This window comes from Aulonocara sp. 'chitande type north' Nkhata Bay, linkage group LG3 (genome assembly GCF_057382095.1).
Source record: "Aulonocara sp. 'chitande type north' Nkhata Bay isolate Kocher_YH1m ecotype deep benthic linkage group LG3, A_spYH_male_GT1.1, whole genome shotgun sequence".
Classification (NCBI taxonomy): Eukaryota; Metazoa; Chordata; class Actinopteri; order Cichliformes; family Cichlidae; genus Aulonocara; species Aulonocara sp. 'chitande type north' Nkhata Bay.
In genome coordinates, this window is record NC_141346.1 from 55,190,098 (window position 1) to 55,209,965 (window position 19,868).

The 19,868-nt window shown below is 43.6% G+C and overlaps 1 pseudogene; it reads right to left on the minus strand.

The window, feature by feature from the left end:
• Positions 1-398: 398 nt before the first annotated feature.
• On the minus strand, positions 399-14,605 carry LOC147336232 (uncharacterized; annotated as a pseudogene).
• Positions 14,606-19,868: the final 5,263 nt, after the last annotated feature.

The window sequence follows — 19,868 nt, forward strand, 5'->3', positions numbered from 1 at the left end:
CGCCAAATCACAACATAAGTCGCCTCAAGGCGCTTCATAGATACAGAGAAAAACCCAACAATCATATGACCCCCTATGAGCAAGCATTTTGGCGACAGTGGGAAGGAAAAACTCCCTTTTAACAGGAAGAAACCTCCGGCAGAACCAGGCTCAGGGAGTGGCGGGGCCATCTGCTGCGACCGGTTGGGGTGAGAGAAGGAAGACAGGATAAAAGACATGCTGTGGAAGAGAGACAGAGGTTAATAACAGATATAAATCAATGCAGAGAGGTCTGTTAATACATAGTGAGCGAGAAAGGTGACTGGAAAGCAAAAACTCAATGCATCATGGGAATCCCCCGGCAGCCTATGTCTATTGCAGCATAACTAAGGGAGGATTCAGGGTCACCTGGCCCAGCCCTAACTATATGCTTTAGCAAAAAGGAAAGTTTTAAGCCTAATCTTGAAAGTAGAGATAGTGTCCGTCTCCTGAATCCAAACTGGAAGCTGGTTCCACAGAAGAGGGGCCTGAAAACTGAAGGCTCTCCCTCCCATTCTACTTTTAAATACTCTAGGAACAACAAGTAGGCCTGCAGAGCGAGAGCGAAGTGCTCTAATGGGGTGATATGGTACTACAAAGTCATTAAGATAAGATGGGGCCTGATTATTTAAGACCTTGTATGTGAGGAGCAGGATTTTGAATTCAATTCTGGATTTAACAGGAAGCCAATGAAGGGAAGCCAAAACAGGAGAAATATGCTCTCTCTTTCTAGTCCCTGTCAGTACTCTTGCTGCAGCATTTTGGATTAGCTGAAGGCTTTTCAGCGAGTTTTTTGGACATCCTGATAATAATGAATTACAGTAGTCCAGCCTGGAAGTAATAAATGCGTGAACTAGTTTTTCAGCGTCACTCTGAGACAGGATATTTCTAACTTTAGAGATATTGCGCAAATGGAAGAACGCAGTCTTACATATTTGTTTAATACGTGCGTTGAAGGACATGTCCTGGTCAAAAATGACTCCAAGGTTCCTCACCGCGTTACTGAAGGCCAGTTTTATCTGAATTAAGAAGCAGAAAGTTAGCGGCCATCCAGGTCTTTATGTCTTTAAGACATTCCTGCAGTTTAACTAATTGGTGTGTGTTATCTGGCTTCATGGACAGATAGAGCTGGGTGTCATCTGCATAGCAGTGAAAATGTATGCTATGTCTTCTAATGATGCTGCCTAAGGGAAGCATGTATAATGTAAACAGAATTGGTCCTAGCACTGAACCCTGTGGAACTCCATAATTAACCTCAGTGTGTGAAGAGGACTCTCCATTTACATGAACAAATTGGAGTCTATTAGATAGATATGATACAAACCACTGCAGTGCAGTACCTGTAATACCTACGGCATGTTCTAATCGCTCTAATAGGATATTATGGTCAACAGTATCGAATGCTGCACTAAGGTCTAGCAGGACAAGCACAGAGATGAGTCCACTGTCAGAGGCCATAAGAAGATCATTTGTAACTTTCACTAAAGCTGTTTCTGTGCCGTGATGAGCTCTGAAACCTGACTGAAACTCTTCAAATAAACCATTCCTCTGCAGATGATCTGTTAGCTGTTTGACTAACAGATCAAACAGATCAAACAGCTAACAAAAATCCTCTTTCAAGGATTTTTGATATGAAAGGAAGGTTGGAGATTGGCCTATAATTAGTTTCATCAGTTGTTCAGTTCTTATAAAATGTTGTATAATTGTACCAAATCACTGAGGATACATCCAATGTGTAAATCACAATCAACAATTTTACTGTGATATTTGCTCGTGTTTAGAGAATCTCCATTATCTTTGTTACTGAGTTTCCATTTTTGTAGGGCCAAATTTGTATTAAAAATTAATATTTTCATATGATGTGAAATGACTCAATCATTTCTAATTTTTAGAAGAAACCATTCATTAAGTCCCTTAAGGTGAAGATTTCATATATTGATAATGATAAAATTAACACAAATTAAAGGTTTCACTGATAAACACATAATTTTTCCTTGCTTTGAACCCCATGTTCTATATAGATTACAGCTCTGATCTGGAGAACACTATTTTAAAATACTGTGTAGGGTTTTTGTCAAATGATTAAGAAACAGACTCTCTGTCACAAGAGACAGAAAGGTTGTATCTTAAAAGAAAAGTCTCCAAAATTTGGTAGAGTCTGATGTCATGCAGTTTCATAAACATGTATTCTCCCCAAAGAATGACACCTGAAAACTTTGCCTTAAATGAACTTTTCTTTTCCCTTTTTAGGAGGCGCCTGATATCAACGTGAAACGCACTGCAGTACTTCGTGCCCTTCCTGTATGTCTATGTCTGTGTCAATTTTGGGCTCCTGAGAGGGGTTATCATCCACTTCCTGCTCCACAAAGGCTTTGTGTGGATACTGACGCTTCACTGTACCATCCTGTCTGGCAACCTCTGCTTCTTTTCGTATTTGTTTTGCAGAAGAGATCCGCATGTTCCCTTCAATAAAACCAAGATGACGTGCAATGAATTTATCTATCCTTATAGGGAGATTTTCATGCTTGAACAGACCATGTTTAATGTTCTTGAACTCTGCTTCAACATTAGCTAAAGTTGCAGTGAGTTTTTTGCTCTGAAATAGGGGAACCATTTCTCCAGTCCAGAGTGGTAGGTATCCTCCCAATCTAATTAGGTGTGGGACGAGCTCAGGTAGATAGTGCATATTGTCTCGATCACCATGATCTTCAGCATGGCACCTGCTCCCCTCACAAATATCTGCCACCCACTGCCTTAAGTCGGTGTTTATTTCTGTGCATGGATCCAATCTAATGTCTTCTTCTTCCTTGTCATCAGAAACAGACATAGTCTCATCTGAAATTTTTCTTTTCAGATTTGATTTGGACACTTCTGACATAATGAGGTTTCCAAAACTGTCACAGCCTTCTGTCTCACTTAATGCCACAATAGCAATGCTGCGTATTAGGACCTCTGCTTCTTCCAAGGATTGGGACTTGACAAGTTGTGCCATTGATCGCACGTAGAAATCCCTCACCCGATGAGGCTTTTTTCCTCAAACAGTCCCACTGGCAAATCATTTTGATTAAGTGTGCCACATCCACTCTAATGAAACATTCAATTCAATTCAATTTTATTTATATAGCGCCAAATCACAACATAAGTCGCCTCAAGGCGCTTCATAGATACAGAGAAAAACCCAACAATCATATGACCCCCTATGAGCAAGCACTTTGGCGACAGTGGGAAGGAAAAACTCCCTTTTAACAGGAAGAAACCTCCGGCAGAACCAGGCTCAGGGAGGGGCGGCCATCTGCTGCGACCGGTTGGGGTGAGAGAAGGAAGACAGGATAAAAGACATGCTGTGGAAGAGAGACAGAGGTTAATAACAGATATAATTCAATGCAGAGAGGTCTGTTAACACATAGTGAGTGAGAAAGGTGACTGGAAAGGAAAAACTCAATGCATCATGGGAATCCCCCGGCAGCCTACATCTATTGAAGCATAACGAAGAGAGGATTCAGGGTCACCTGGTCCAGCCCTAACTATATGCTTTAGCAAAAAGGAAAGTTTGAAGCCTAATCTTGAAAGTAGAGATAGTGTCCGTCTCCTGAATCCAAACTGGAAGCTGGTTCCACAGAAGAGGGGCCTGAAAACTGAAGGCTTTTATTCGATTCCATTACTGTGGGGGGGCTGGTTGACCTTTACATTTTCATTAATATCTTTAAAACAGAGGCAGCACAAACCAGCACAAACGTAGCACAGTTGATTGACACCAGTTTTATTTGATTCCATTAATGTGGGGGGGCTGGTTGACCTCTGATGACCTCCAGAAATTTGTATGGATTTCTTTAAAATGATAGCAGCACAAACGTAAATTTTTGCAGCACAAACCAGCACAAACGTAGCACAGTTGATTGACACCAGTTTTGTTTGATTCCATTAATGTGGGGGGGCTGGTTGACCTCTGATGACCTCTACAAATTTTCTTGAATGTCTTTAAAATGATAGCAGCACAAACAACAATTTTAGCAGCACAAACCAGCACAAACGTTTGACATCAATTTTGTTCGATCCCATTAATGTGGGGGGGCTGGTTGACATTTTGACCTTTACATTTTCATTAATATCTTTAAAACAGAGGCAGCACAAACAACAATTTTAGCAGCACAAACCAGCACAAACGTTTGACATCAATTTTGTTCGATCCCATTAATGTGGGGGGGGCTGGTTGACCTTTTGACCTTTACATTTTCATTAATATCTTTAAAACAGAGGCAGCACAAACCAGCACAAACGTAGCACAGTTGATTGACACCAGTTTTGTTTGATTCCATTAATGTGGGGGGGCTGGTTGACCTCTGATGACCTCCAGAAATTTGTATGGATTTCTTTAAAATGATAGCAGCACAAACAAAATTTTTTGCAGCACAAACCTGTGACATCAACTTTTGTTTGATTTGGGTTATGTGGGGGGGCTGGTTGACCTTTTGACGTTTGCATTTTCATTAATATCTTTAAAACAGAGGCAGCACAAACAACAATTTTAGCAGCACAAACCAGCACAAACGTTTGACATCAATTTTGTTCGATCCCATTAATGTGGGGGGGGGGGGGGGGCTGGTTGACCTTTTGACCTTTACATTTTCATTAATATCTTTAAAACAGAGGCAGCACAAACCAGCACAAACGTAGCACAGTTGATTGACACCAGTTTTATTTGATTCCATTAATGTGGGGGGGCTGGTTGACCTCTGATGACCTCCAGAAATTTGTATGGATTTCTTTAAAATGATAGCAGCACAAACGTAAATTTTTGCAGCACAAACCAGCACAAACGTAGCACAGTTGATTGACACCAGTTTTGTTTGATTCCATTAATGTGGGGGGGCTGGTTGACCTTTTGACCTTTACATTTTCATTAATATCTTTAAAACAGAGGCAGCACAAACCAGCACAAACGTAGCACAGTTGATTGACACCAGTTTTGTTTGATTCCATTAATGTGGGGGGGCTGGTTGACCTCTGATGACCTCTACAAATTTTCTTGAATATCTTTAAAATGATAGCGGCACAAACAACAATTTTAGCAGCACAAACCAGCACAAACGTTTGACATCAATTTTGTTCGATCCCATTAATGTGTGTGTGGGGGGGGGCTGGTTGACCTTTTGACCTTTACATTTTCATTAATATCTTTAAAACAGAGGCAGCACAAACCAGCACAAACGTAGCACAGTTGATTGACACCAGTTTTGTTTGATTCCATTAATGTGGGGGGGCTGGTTGACCTCTGATGACCTCCAGAAATTTGTATGGATTTCTTTAAAATGATAGCAGCAGAAATGTAAATTTTTGCAGCACAAACCAGCACAAACGTTTGATACCACTTTTGTTGGATTTGAAGAAGGTGGGGGGGCAACTTCACTCACATATGTCATGTCTACTGAATTCTCATTTTTCATGCCTGTGGAGTTTATTATATGGACGTGGTGACAGTGTAAAGACAGCCTGCTCTTCTGATTTAACTTTTCAAGCATTCACACTAATTAGTGTTTAAACCTCCCATGGTTCTATATCTGGGGATGTGGCTTTGGTTTGCACTGATGAAAGCTTATAGTTGAAATGTGTTTGACGGTAAATGGTCAATAAAGAAGACAGCATTTTGTTTTGTTTTTACACAATGATTTTGTCATGTGCTGTGTGCAGGCAGGAACTGTGGACCCAATGTGCAGACACTTGGAGGTAAAAGTGTGAACTTAAAACAGCTTTAACGCTAAACACAAATATAACAAAAGCAAGAATACCAAAAGAAACTTACACAGGCAGCCAAACAGAACACACAGCATAGGATGAGGGAGATCGCGACAAAGACCAAAGAAAACTCAGGGCTTACATACCCAGAGAGAGCCATCAGGGAATGGGAGACAACAGAGAAACACAGCTGGGACAAATAAGGGTAGCGAGACAAGGGAAGCAAATCCAGATACATTAACATGAGACATGGACTTTCAAAGTAAAACAGGAAACATAACACAGACAACGCGGACTTGACGAGGGGATACAGCAGACAGGGGGAGACAGAACAACTATGTAACACAGAGACAGAAACCAGAAGACAGAACTCTAAGAAACCAAAAGACTAGAAATGATAAATAATGGCAAAATCAAAGTTCAATAATAATGTAAAACTCAAAATTTTGGGTCAACGAACCCAGGCACCCTAACAGATTTATTTTTACAGTTAATTTTTTTCTATTTAATTATTTAGTTACAGTCCACCATACCTCTGATCCCCTGTCAATCCATCCACCCCCTTTTTAATGGTGTATCTGATTCAGGGTCATGAAGGGCTGGAGCAGCTGTCACAGACTGAGCAAGGTACACCCTGTACAGGTCACCAGTCTATGGCAGTGTCCCACTGTGTGTAGCACAGATTTCACTCTCTGGCTTTATTTATAGCATAATAAGACATTTTACTTTTAAAAATCAAGGACACCAACAAGGCAGATAGGGCACATGCACTGGGGCCACAAATGTCCCAGGTTTAGTCCGTAATTCAATTCAATTCAATTTTATTTATATAGCGCCAAATCACAACAAAAGTCGCCTCAAGGGGCTTCATAGATACAGAGAAAAACCCAACAATCATATGACCCCCTATGAGCAAGCACTTTGGTGACAGTGGGAAGGAAAAACTCCCTTTTAACAGGAAGAAACCTCCAGCAGAATCAGGCTCAGGGAGGGGCGGGGCCATCTGCTGCGACCGGTTGGGGTGAGAGAAGGAAGACAGGATAAAAGACATGCTGTGGAAGAGAGCCAGAGGTTAATAACAGATATGATTCAATGCAGAGAGGTCTATTAACACAGCGGTCCCTAAGCGCCACGGACCGGTTCATGCCCGACAATATTTTTACGGACTGGCCTAGTACCGGTACCGTAAAAAAGAAGATTTATTCATAACACACGTGAAAAGACCCAGGAAAACCGAGTTAACGATAAAAACGATAACAAAATAACGCTAAAAAAACGATAAAAATCCTGAAAACCATACATTTCACACCTGAGCCTCAACTCTCAACTCTCGTGGCCCGGTACCAAACGACTCATGGACCGGTACCGAGGCCCGGGGGTTGGGGACCGCTGTATTAATACATAGTGAGTGAGAAAGGTGACTGGAAAGGAAAAACTCAATGCATCGTGGGAATCCCCGGCAGCCTACGTCTATCGCAGCATAACTACGGGAGGATTCAGGATCAGTGCTCTAAGTGCTCTAATGGGGTGATATGGTACTACAAGGTCATTAAGATAAGATGGGGCCTGATTATTCAAGACCTTGTATGTGAGGAGCAGGATTTTGAATTCAATTCTGGGTTTGAAGGGAAGCCAAAACAGGAGAAATATGCTCTCTCTTTCTAGTCCCTGTCAGGACTCTTGCTGCAGCATTTTGGATTAGCTGAAGGCTTTTCAGCGAGTTTTTTGGACATCCTGATAATAATGAATTACAGTAGTCCAGCCTGGAAGTAATAAATGCGTGAACTAGTTTTTCAGCGTCACTCTGAGACAGGATATTTCTAACTTTAGAGATGTTGCGCAAATGGAAGAACGCAGTCTTACATATTTGTTTAATACGTGCGTTGAAGGACATCCTGGTCAAAAATGACTCCAAGGTTCCTCACAGCGTTACTGGAGGCCAAGGTAATGCCATCCAGAGTAAGAATCTGGTTAGATACCATATTTCTAAGCTTTTCAGGGCCGAGTACAATAACCTCAGTTTTATCTGAATTAAGAAGCAGAAAGTTAGCGGCCATCCAGGTCTTTATGTCTTTAAGACATTCCTGCAGTTTAACTAATTGGTGTGTGTTATCTGGCTTCATGGAGCTGGGTGTCATCTGCATGGCAGTGAAATTGTATGCTATATCTTTTAATGATGCTGCCTAGGGGGTGCATGTATAGTGTAAACAGAATTGGTCCTAGCACTGAACCTGTGGAACTCCATAATTAACCTCAGTGTGTGAAGAGGACTCTCCATTTACATGAACAAATTGGAGTCTATTAGATAGATATGATACAAACCACTGCAGTGCAGTACCTGTAATACCTACAGCATGTTCTAATCGCTCTAATGGGATATTATGGTCGACAGTATCGAATGCTGCACTAAGGTCTAGCAGGACAAGCACAGAGATGAGTCCACTGTCAGAGGCCATAAGAAGATCATTTGTAACCTTCACTAAAGCTGTTTCTGTGCTGTGATGAGCTCTGAAACCTGACTGAAACTCTTCAAATAAGCCATTCCTCTGCAGATGATCTGTTAGCTGTTTGACAACTACTCTTTCAAGGATGTTTGATATGAAAGGAACGTTGGAGATTGGCCTATAATTAGCTAAGACTGCTGGGTCTAGAGATGCTTTTTGAGTAAAGGTTTAACTACAGCCAGCTTGATGGCCTGTGGTACATAGCCGATCATTAGAGATAGGTTGATCATATTTAAGATTGAAGAATTAATTAATGGCAGGACTTCTTTGAGCAGTTTCGTAGGAATGGGGTCTGAAGGAAACGGCTTCCAGGGCCTAATCCGTGGATCAAGTCAAGTCAAGTCAAGTTTATTTATAAAGCACATTTAAAAACAACCGAGGCTGACCAAAGTGCTGTACAATAAAATACAAATATAAAATACAATAAAACACAAGTACATAAAACACCTCACTGATAAAACAATAAATTAAAACAATAAGTTAAACCTTGCTAAAAGCCAATGAGAAGAGGTGAGTTTTAAGAGCAATTTTAAAAGTTCCAAGGCTTGTGGAGAATCTGATGTGAGGAGGTAAACTGTTCCACAGTCTGGGTGCAGCCACAGCAAAAGCCCTCTCTCCCCTAGTCTTTAGTCTGTACCTGGGAACATCTAAAAGCATCAGGTCTGCTGACCTCAAAGATCTCCTGGGGCGGTAAATGCTAAGAAGCTCTGCCAGGTAAGGAGGTGCAGTACCGTTCAGAACCTTAAAAACCAACAGTAAAATTTTAAAATCAATCCTAAAAGCAACTGTGAGCCAGTGGAGAGAGCAGAGGACCGGAGTGATGTGGTCTCTCTTTTTGGAGCCGGTCAGCATGCGAGCAGCAGCGTTCTGCACTAGTTGAAGGCGATGCAGGCAGGAACGATCTAAACCAGCATAAAGGGAGTTACAGTAGTCCAGCCGTGAAGTAATAAAAGCATGGACCACCCTTTCTAGATCGTTCCTGGACAGGTAGGACTTGACTTTAGCTAAAATCCGTAGATGATAAAAAGATCCCTTGACTACGGAGCTGATTTGTTTATCAAATTTAAAAGCACTGTCAAAAGTAACACCGAGGCTCTTAATGGAGGAAGTACATTTGGAAGTTAGGGGTCCCATAAAATCAAAGGAAAGGTTGGGGTCTTTAGGAAGCCCAAACACAATGACTTCAGTTTTACTTTCATTTAGATGTAGAAAGTTAAGAGCCATCCAAGTCTTAATGTCAGACAAACAGGAGAATAACGGCTGCAGAGAGTCCTTACAGTCTAACCTCAGAGGGAGGTAGATCTGAATGTCATCAGCAAAGGTGTGGAAGGACACATTATGTTTGCGCAGCACATCGCCCAGAGGGAGCAAATACAGAATAAACAGCAGGGGGCCTAGAATGGACCCCTGAGGTACACCACAAGTTAAAGGAGCTCTGGGAGATGACAGGTCACCGAGGTGAACAGAAAAACTCCTGTTATCCAGATAGGACTGGAAAAACTTTAAAACAGTACCTTTCTATTCTATTCTATTCTATTCAGACCGACACAGTGTTCTAGGCGGGATAACAGTATGTTGTGATCAACAGTGTCGAAGGCTGCTGTCAGGTCTAAGGTTACTAGGACTGCAGCACAACCAGAGTCTACAGTTAAAAGCAAATCATTAAAAACTCTCAGTAAGGCGGTTTCAGTGCTGTGACGAGCTCTAAAACCAGACTGAAACTTCTCATAGAGACTGTTGTTGTCTAAAAACGACTGGAGCTGCCTGAGGACAACTCGTTCCAGTACTTTGGACAGAAAGGGCAGATTGGAAATGGGCCTATAATTGGAGAGTATAGATGGATCCAGATTAGGCTTTTTGAGAAGAGGTTGAACAACTGCATGCTTAAAAAGTGTTGGGAAACAACCAGAGCTGAGACAGGCATTGATCAGGACCAGAAGGACAGGTCCAACTGAGTCCAGGACCTGCTTCAGAAGACGAGAGGGAATAGCGTCAGTGGAACAGTTGGTAGACTTGACCTTGCAGACCGTTTCATGCAGCTGGGAAAGAGAGATTAGCTCAAACTGGTTAAAGGCAGAGTGGCACGAGGGAGAAACACGGGGGTTGAAAAGTGGAGGTGGAATGACAGACTGCAGGGAGGAAATCTTATTAACAAAGAAATATAAAAAGTCATTGCAGAGGGTGGCAGAAGGTGTGAGGCAGGTGGACGTATGAGGATTAACAATGGAGTTTAAAACACGAAACAGAGTCTGAGGTTTATGGACATTACTGCTGACCAGGTTAGATATGTAGGAGGACTTAGCCTCTTTAGCAGCTTTCTGATAAGTTAAAAGAGAGTCTCTCAGGATATTGAAGGAGATTTGCAGCTTGTCCTTTTTCCACTTTCCTCTCAGCACACCTGCAGGAGCGCCTGAGAGCACGAACAGAGTCTGTAATCCAGGGTTCAGCGTGAGCTTTGGGACGGAGTGATTTTAGGGGAGCGATGGAGTCCAGAATAGAAGTGCATGTTGAGTTAAAAAGAGCAGTTAAATCTTCTGCACACAGGGAGTCAATCCAGTCCACCGTGGAGAGCTCAGAGTTGTTGAAAGCAGCAGAGAACTGGGATGGTACATGGGTATTGATGATCCGGTGGCGGCGTGAAGGAGCTTTAACTGCAGCAACAGAACAATCTGCAGTGGCAGAAAACAGAACAGGAAGGTGATCAGAGATACACGCACTCTCACAGATTTCAGAGACGTGGATACTCAGGCCGTGAGACATGACGAGGTCCAGTGTGTGACCTTTCTCATGTGTGGAGCCAGACACACACTGAGTCAGGTTAAAAGAGTCCAGCAGTGATACAAAGTCTCTAACCAGAGGTTTAGATGGACAACACACATGGATGTTCAGATCGCCAACAATAAGAAAATGATCAAAATCTACTGAAAGTCCTGATAAGAATTCCCCAAACTCACTGATAAAGTCCTTGTTGAATTTGGGAGGACGGTACACTACTGCACACAGTAATGGAGTAGATGAGTTCAATTAAAAAAGCTGCAGTTCAAAGCTGGAAAAGGAGAAAGATGAAATCTGATGACAGTCATAAACTGATTTAAAAACACAGGCAAGGCCTCCACCTTTACCAGAAGACCTGGGAGAGTTGAAAAAACAACAGCCTGGAGGAAGAAGCTCAGAGAAAGCCACAGTCTCACCGGCATGTAGCCAGGTCTCAGTCAGGAACATAAAATCCAGTTCAGGAGAAGAGAAAAAATCCTTGAGTAGAAACGTCTTATTGGAGAGAGATCGAGTGTTGATCAAAGCCATAGATAAGGTGAGATCAGTAGCTGTCATCGGGGTTGATGTGCGGCTGAGTGGGCGGAGGTTTGAAATAACGATACCAAGTCTGCGGATCCGTGGCTGGAGAGGAGCCGATGACCCAACACCCGGAACAGAAGCAACCAGCGACGTACTTTGAGAGTCACGCAGGAGAGGAGCAGGCATCAGGCGCGGGCCGGAGGTGGAAGAGAGTCGCTCACCTGAGGAGGACGCCACCGCTGGCATGGTGAGGAGTGAACCAGACGACTGAAGGAAGCGTGGGCCGAGAAGCGGGCCCACCGGTGAAAGAGGAGCAGCACCAGGCGGAGTTGGAGAGACAGTGCGCACCCAGGGTCCTCTGGGTTGGAGTGAGCCTCTCACAGTGGCAGAGTAGCAGAAACCCATTTGTACAAGGAGAGGATCAGCCAGGCAAGAAAGTGACAGGAATGCCTTTGTACGAGCCAGGAGACCACTTCGCTTCCCTCGTCTTCTCCAGCGTTTTCTCCGGTGTAGCTTGGGAGGGAGGAACCAGGTGCGACGTAGGTAAGGCGGAATGCCATCGAGCGGTGGAGGCGCACTGCTTGTTTGCCCATCAAAAACAAAGGACAAAGGTGCTGTCACTGCCGAGTCTCGGATGATAAAAAGAGTTTTTCGGTCATAAGTCCGGAGCGAGTTAATTTCCACAGTTAAGGCAATGAACAGCAAACAGAAAACCAGAAAACAGGTGGAGTGACGGCGAGCCGAACATACTGGCGCCATCTTGATTATTCAGATCGGCTTCCTCCGAGGCGTGGACGTCTATCAGCAGAGAATGTACCTTCACCTATCAGCAGAGAATGTCCCTTAGTCTGTAACACAGTCAAATATATTCTCAAGTAATATTCAAGCATGCCATTCAGCGTGTTAGTACGAGCTCGGGAGCAGCTTGGGAGAACAAGAAAACAGAGACTGCTTCAGGTTGTCTTCCCAAATTGACTCAACTTTATTCACAAGTACAACAGTTTATATAGAGGGTAAAATTCATGAGACAGCAGATTATCAGTTTAAACCAGTACAGACCAAGATAAGGGAGCGTCTTCCTGCCCTTGGGTGAAGAAGCACCCTTTGTATAGTTTATCAGTTCAGCTACAATGGTGATTATCTCAGCGACATATTTTCAAGGCACGAAATAAAGAGTTCTTTCATTAGTGAATTCTGAAACAAACCATTTGGCCTTCAACAGGTGTCTCCTAAGAGATTTAGAAACTAATGTAGCTGAGGGAGTGATCTCTGTGGTATTTCAACCTTGTACCAGCCTGTGATTCTCACACATCAATTCTTGGGTCAAAGAGAAAAATAACTAAAACAAAGGGGCCTTATTGAATGACAGAGTTTTCCTGTATAATGTCACTATAAAACAATATCCAGTAAATGCTCCCATGGTACTAAAATACCTAACAGGGTCTAAAAGACACGTTGATGGTTTGGAGGAAGTAATTATTGAAGTTAACTCAGAAAGATCAATTGGAGAAAAAGAGTCTAATATAACATCAATGGTACTAAGAGTAGCTGTAGATATTACATCTGTGGGATGATTATTGGTAATTTTTTCTCTAATGATAAAAATTTTATTTGTGAAGAAGTTCATGAAGTCATTACTAGTTAACGTTAAAGGGATGGTTGGCTCAAAAGAGCTCTGACTTTTTGTCAGCCTGGCTACAGTGCTGAAGAGAAACCGGGAGTTATTCTTATTTCCTCAATCAGTGACGAATAGTAAGATGTTCTGGCTTTGCGGAGGGCTTTCTTATAAAGCAGCAAACTATTTCTCCAGGCTAAATGATGATCCTCTAAATTTGTGACACGCCATTTCCTCTCCAGCTTACGAGTCATCTGCTTTAGGCTACGTGTTTGAGAATTATACCACAGAGTCAGGTACTTCTGATTAGAGACCTTAGTTTTCACAGGAGCTACAGTATCCAGAGTCGTATGTAGTGAGGAGGTGAAATTGGGGGTAGCAATCAGATAGCTGCTCTGCTCTATGTTGGTACAGGGCATTGAAGATGATAACAGTGGGTGGATTATATTCTTAAACTTAGTTACAGCACATTCAGAAAGACATCTACTTTGATAAAGTCTATAGTAGTGATGGCCCGCTTGAAGCTGACGCTCCGGAGCGTGTGTCGAAAAAAACAACACACTGGTTCAGAAGCACTGTGTCGAGGCTTGCTTCGTTTGGCAAAAGTCACGTGACCAGTGACGTCCGAAGCTTCATTACGCACGTAACTGCTTCGGTACCTGATTCAAACAGATATAAGGAAGTGAATCATCCACGGGATTCGTGGAGTGTGTTGATGGTGACAGATAGCGACGAGGTGATCATTCCACTGACAGATATGGAGCCAGCGAGGAAGAGAGGACGTTCTGGCGTGTGGGAATATTTTGAGTTGATTTTGCTCAATTCATTTTATCTGCCGAAGTGAAAAACTTGAAATGTCCAAAATCATGTTTTCATAATGTAAATATCATTACAGCATATTGTAGCCCAGATGAAAAATATCATACTTATTCTCTTTATATTAACTGTCCACATCAACAAGCGTCGTATTTCCTATGACCATTGAATGCACCTCTCAGTTCACCCCACGTGAGGGCACCTAGCTCAGCAACCAATCAGAGCCTACCCAGGCCGCATTGACCCTGTCAGCCAGGAAGTGAGGTGGAGGTGCATGGTGTCCCGGGTTTTTCTTATCTCAGCAAGAGGAGTGGAGGCATCTGCTACTCAAACCGAGAAATCCACAGACAAAAGAGAGGAAAACTCAGGATTGAGAGGAAGGAAAACCAGCCTACTTACCTGCTGGAAGTCCGGAGTCGAGTGGCTGGATGAAGGAGAGAGGCAACGTCGGTAAGACGAGTGTTGTTCTGATGGAAAAAACTTGTAGAGACTTACCGTCGCGATCATGCTAATGCTAGCTCGGTGTCTCACAGGCTAACCACTCACCTTTCATCCGGAGAGCTGCTGCAATTCCAACGCCAGTGTGTGTTGGGCTTTTGTGAAACAGAGCAACGGTGAGCAACATGTTCTTAGCTGCTCTAAAGCTAAATTTTGTCAGTTCACTGTGAGTTTAAAGTAATCTAGAGGGTAATTTTTAGTGCATTTCTCTCTCACGAATAGGCCTATAGCGTGGAGAAATTAAGCACACTGCTTTAATGCCTCTGAACTGAACTCACATGTATATTTTGTTGCTTATTTGCACATAGTTCTGAATTTGTTATGGTGTATTGTATTTTGAGTGTCAATGGTTACTTACCATAAGTATTGTTTAATTAATGTTTACATGAATAGAGAAATATTTGAGCAACTTAGATGTTTAGTTCTCATATTTGATATGCTTGAAAATTGAATGTTGTACAACAGAACTGTGAGATTTGATAAGATTTAAGATGTTGATGCAATGAATATGAGGTGATGCAATATTTTGATTTTGTATTTTAACCTTAAACAATGCATCTGAAACAGACTGATTAGAATGTACATTTTATGACCTGGATTATAGGTCAGGTTTTTTGGAGAGGACGGAAAAGTCCAAGGACCAGGACGATATTCTGGTTGTGATAGATGGCGAGCCAACCACTTTGAGGACGATCTACCCCAAAGAAGATACACACCACACACTCATACATTCCAGTTACATTCACAAGGACCTTTGAAGTTGGCTATCGCCAGCTTAACTCTAAATTCTTAAAGGGCCCCAACGAGTACTTTTATTTTGTTGAGTGTGCACACTATTTATTTTATTTTATACTTTATCTGTACAAATTGGACAAATACCTGTTATACTTTGTAACAATACAAGAGTGGCTACTCAAAAGTTAACATTGTGTCCAGGTCATTATTGCTGCTCAATACTTTGGCTCCATACGAATTTGGTGTCTTCTGATTCTGGCCAGGGTCTTATTACGAGCCCAAGTAATTATTGCGCTGTAATTCACCTTTATACCTTAAAGTTGGTTACAGAAGTGGCGAGCCAGCCAGGAGCCAATTGATTTGAGCATCAATATTGAGGCAATGACCAGCATGGATTTCATACAAAAGTCTGGTGTCAAAATACCTAATGCGGTTGTTGTCGCTGGGATAACACAGGTATCTGAGAAAGATGAACAGGTCATTGACTTTCTGAAACAGTATGGTAAAATCACAAGAGTCCTTTTTGTTGATGATTCACTGTCCAACTTCTACCAAAACCTGATCGTAGAATACTCTAGCAGTTCAGCCTTAGAAGGTTTAGAACCTCGTTTACCATACACATACACAGCACAAGCTGATCCCAGCGTTGTCTATGAAATTAAAACACTCAGTAGCATGTACACTACCACGGTTGGGAGTAATGTTACAAAAACCTACTTGGCGGAACTCAAGGAACTAGCCAAGCTGAGTGGCAAAGACTACGGTGAGGTGCTGAAGGAGATGATGTGTCAGATTGGGGAGGATGTTGAAGCCATGCGACCTACCACTGAAGAACCTTCTCCCACGTATGTCGAGACCACTGTTGTATCTCCGCCCGCTTCTAAAGAGCGACAGTGTCACACCTCACATTCAGATGTTACACCAAGTGATACTGGTGCCACTGATGATGTTCCCCTCACTAATGGAAGGAGAGCAGCGTCCCTCTCAGTAAGTGACTTGAACCCACCTGACATTCAGAAGGTTGTGGTAGAGCATATCGTACGAAGGCAAGATGTTGTCCCACACATCCAGTCCCAGGTGAGACTCCGTCCCTTCTCCGGTAAGGTTCCCAGACCTAACAATGAAACTGATTATGACACATGGCGCACACAAATTGAACTGCTCCAAAATGATCCCAGCATGTCCCCCCTGCAAATATCCAGAAAGATCCATGAGAGCCTGCTCCCACCAGCAGCTGATATAGTTAAGAGTTTGCGGCCTGAGTCACCACCTGTGACTTATTTGCAGCTTCTAGATTCAGCCTTTGGCACTGTAGAAGATGGTGAGGAACTTTTCGCTCAATTCCTGAACACCCTTCAAGATCCAAGTGAGAAGTCATCCACTTACCTTCACCGGCTACAGCTAGCATTAAACAGAGCCACGAAGAGGGGGGGAGTCGCATGTGAAGAAGTGGACAAACATCTACTTAAACAGTTCTGCAGGGGATGTTGGGACAACGACCTACTCAGCGCCCTGCAACTTGAGCAAAAGAAGAGCAGCCCACCCCAATTCTCAGACCTGTTGTTAATGATTCGCTCTGAGGAAGATCGACAGCAAGCAAAAACTAACCGTATGAGAAAACACATTGGCACCACAAAGCAGAGAACTCAGTTACAGTTCCAGGGTGCACATGTTTGTGAACCAGAGGAGAAACATGGGAGTAGCATTGCTGCTATTGAGGATCTGCGAAAGCAGGTGGCGAGTCTGCAAAGTCAACTAACTACATTCATGTCACAGAAAAAAACAAAGTTTGCAAACAGCAAGGACCCTGCAGGGAAGCCGCAGAGTAAGATGTCAAAGCCACATGGTGTAGATGGACGTATGCAAAGACAGACTTCAAAGAGGCAAAGGGGCAGACCCAAGCCCTGGTATTGTTTCAACTGCGGTGAAGATGGACATATCGCTCCATGCTGTGTTGACCCCGCTAACCCCAACCTAGTAGCAGAAAAAAAGAAGCAGTTGGAGGAGAAACAACGCCAGTGGGAAGCGCGAGATTGTACAGATTCACCTTTAAACATCTAACAGTTCCTGTTGTGGGACAAACAGGAGCTGAGGAGAGTCAACAACGTCCCTCAGACGTAAACAATGGTGACAAAATCACAGCTGAGGTTAACAAAGTAAGTACCCCAGCAAAGACTGTCAAAGCACAAACATGTTCTGGCTTAAACCATTCAGAGCAGAACCAATCTTTCCAACTCCCTAAACAGTTGATTGGTACCAGAAGTACAGCTCAAGTGACTGTGAGAGGTGAAGAAGTCAACTGTCTTCTTGACTCAGGCTCCCAAGTTACCACTGTTCCTGAGTCATTTTACCAGCAGCACCTTTCAGAGCAAAAGATCAAGCCACTACATGACCTCTTAGAAGTGGAAGGTGCTAATGGCCAGCTAGTGCCTTACTTTGGCTATATAGAAATGACCATAACTTTTCCAAAGGACTTTATAGGTGTTCCAGTAGATGTAAACACACTTGCTTTAATCGTCCCTGACACTTCACAATCCCTCATGCTCATAGGCACAAACACCCTAGATGTACTGTTCGACATCTACTCAGAGACTGACTTAGCCAATCGTCAACCCCTCCCACATGGCTACAAAGTAGTCTTCAAAATCATTGAGTTGAGACGGAAGCAGACAAGTGACACCCATCAGGGGGTAGTGAAGCTACTTGGCAAGATGCCTCAAGTCATTCCAGCTGGTTCAACTGTAGTGGTGGAGGGAGTCGCCCTTGGCGAGGGCCTTCAGGATGAAAAATCAGTTGTAATTGAGTACCCATCATCGTCCCCCTTGCCCGGTGGCCTGCTACTTAAAGCCGGTCTGGTGGACTTTCCCCAGCGGCGGCCCCACAAGTTGCCAGTTGTTATAAGCAACGAGTCTGACCACGACATTGTCATCCCTGCCAAGTGTACTATTGCAGAGGTTAGTGCTTATCAGACCATCCTATTAAAGGAACACAACAAGACCAAACAGTCAGAACTATCCCAGAGAACTCCAGAGACTCCGTCTTTCCAAGAGCCCACCATAACCTTCAATTTTGGTGACTCCCCAGTTCCATTGGAATGGAAACAGCGCATCACTCAGCAGCTCAGCGGCATGCCTGAGGTGTTTGCACAGCACGACCTGGATTTTGGCCAGACGGACCAGGTGCGACATCATATAAAACTTTCGGATGGCACGCCTTTCAAACTACGTGCCCGGCCAATCCACCCACGGGACATTGAGGCTGTCCGGAAGCACATTCAGGAACTCCTTGATGCAGGAGTTATTAGAGAGTCAGAGTCCCCATTTGCGTCACCCATAGTGGTAGTCCGGAAAAAGAACGGCCAAGTCCGGTTGTGCATCGATTATAGGCGTCTAAACCTTCAGACTATAAAAGATGCGTACAGCCTTCCGAAGCTAGAGGACACATTCTCAGCCCTCAATGGTTCACAGTGGTTCTCTGTTCTTGATCTAAAATCAGGGTACTACCAGATCGAGGTCGAAGAAGCAGACAAACCGAAGACGGCCTTTGTGTGCCCTCTCGGCTTCTGGGAGTTCAACAGAATGCCTCAGGGTGTAACGAACGCCCCCAGCACGTTCCAGCGGTTAATGGAGCGGTGCATGGGGGATATGCATTTGAAGGATGCATTGGTCTTTCTTGATGACGTGATAGTATTCTCCCGAACCCTTGAGGAACACGAAGAAAGACTCATGAAAGTGCTCACTCGTCTAAAAGAGTTTGGGTTAAAGCTGTCACCAGAGAAATGTGTCTTCTTCCAGACTTCAGTCCGTTATCTGGGACATGTGGTCTCCAGAAATGGAGTTCGGACTGACCCTGAGAAGATTTCGGCCCTTAAAACATGGCCTGTCCCACAGACCCTGCGAGAGTTAAAGTCGTTCCTTGGTTTTGCTGGGTATTATAGAAGGTTCGTTAAGGGGTATTCCAGCATTGTGAAACCTCTCCACAACTTAACTTCAGGGTACCCACCTAGCCACAAGAAATCAAAAGTAAACGCAAGACAAAGTGCACATCAGTACCATGACCCAAAAGACCCTTTCGGAGGTCGCTGGACGCCAGCTTGCCAGGAAGCCTTCGAGTCAGTCATCCAAAGTCTCACCACTGCCCCTGTACTTGCCTTCGCTGACCCCCAGAAACCCTATATACTGCACACCGACGCCAGTACCACCGGGCTTGGTGCTGTATTGTATCAGGAACAAGAGGGACAACTTAGAGTCATAGGCTATGCAAGTAGAGGGCTGTCACGGAGCGAAAATCGCTATCCAGCGCACAAGTTGGAGTTTCTGGCGCTCAAGTGGTCAGTTACAGAAAAGTTCAGCGACTATCTCTACAGCAACCACTTCACTGTTGTAACGGATAGTAATCCGCTGACTTACATTCTGACTTCAGCAAAACTTGACGCAACTAGCTATAGGTGGCTAGCAGCACTGTCCACATTCTCTTTCAAACTCCTCTATCGTCCAGGGAAGCAGAATGGAGATGCGGATGGATTATCACACAGACCACACGGAGGGCTAGCGGACGACCTGAAATCACAAAAAGAGATTGAACGCATACAACAGTTCACTCAAGATCACCTTTGTGATCCAGACAACATCAATGCTGTAAATCAGTCTGTGGTG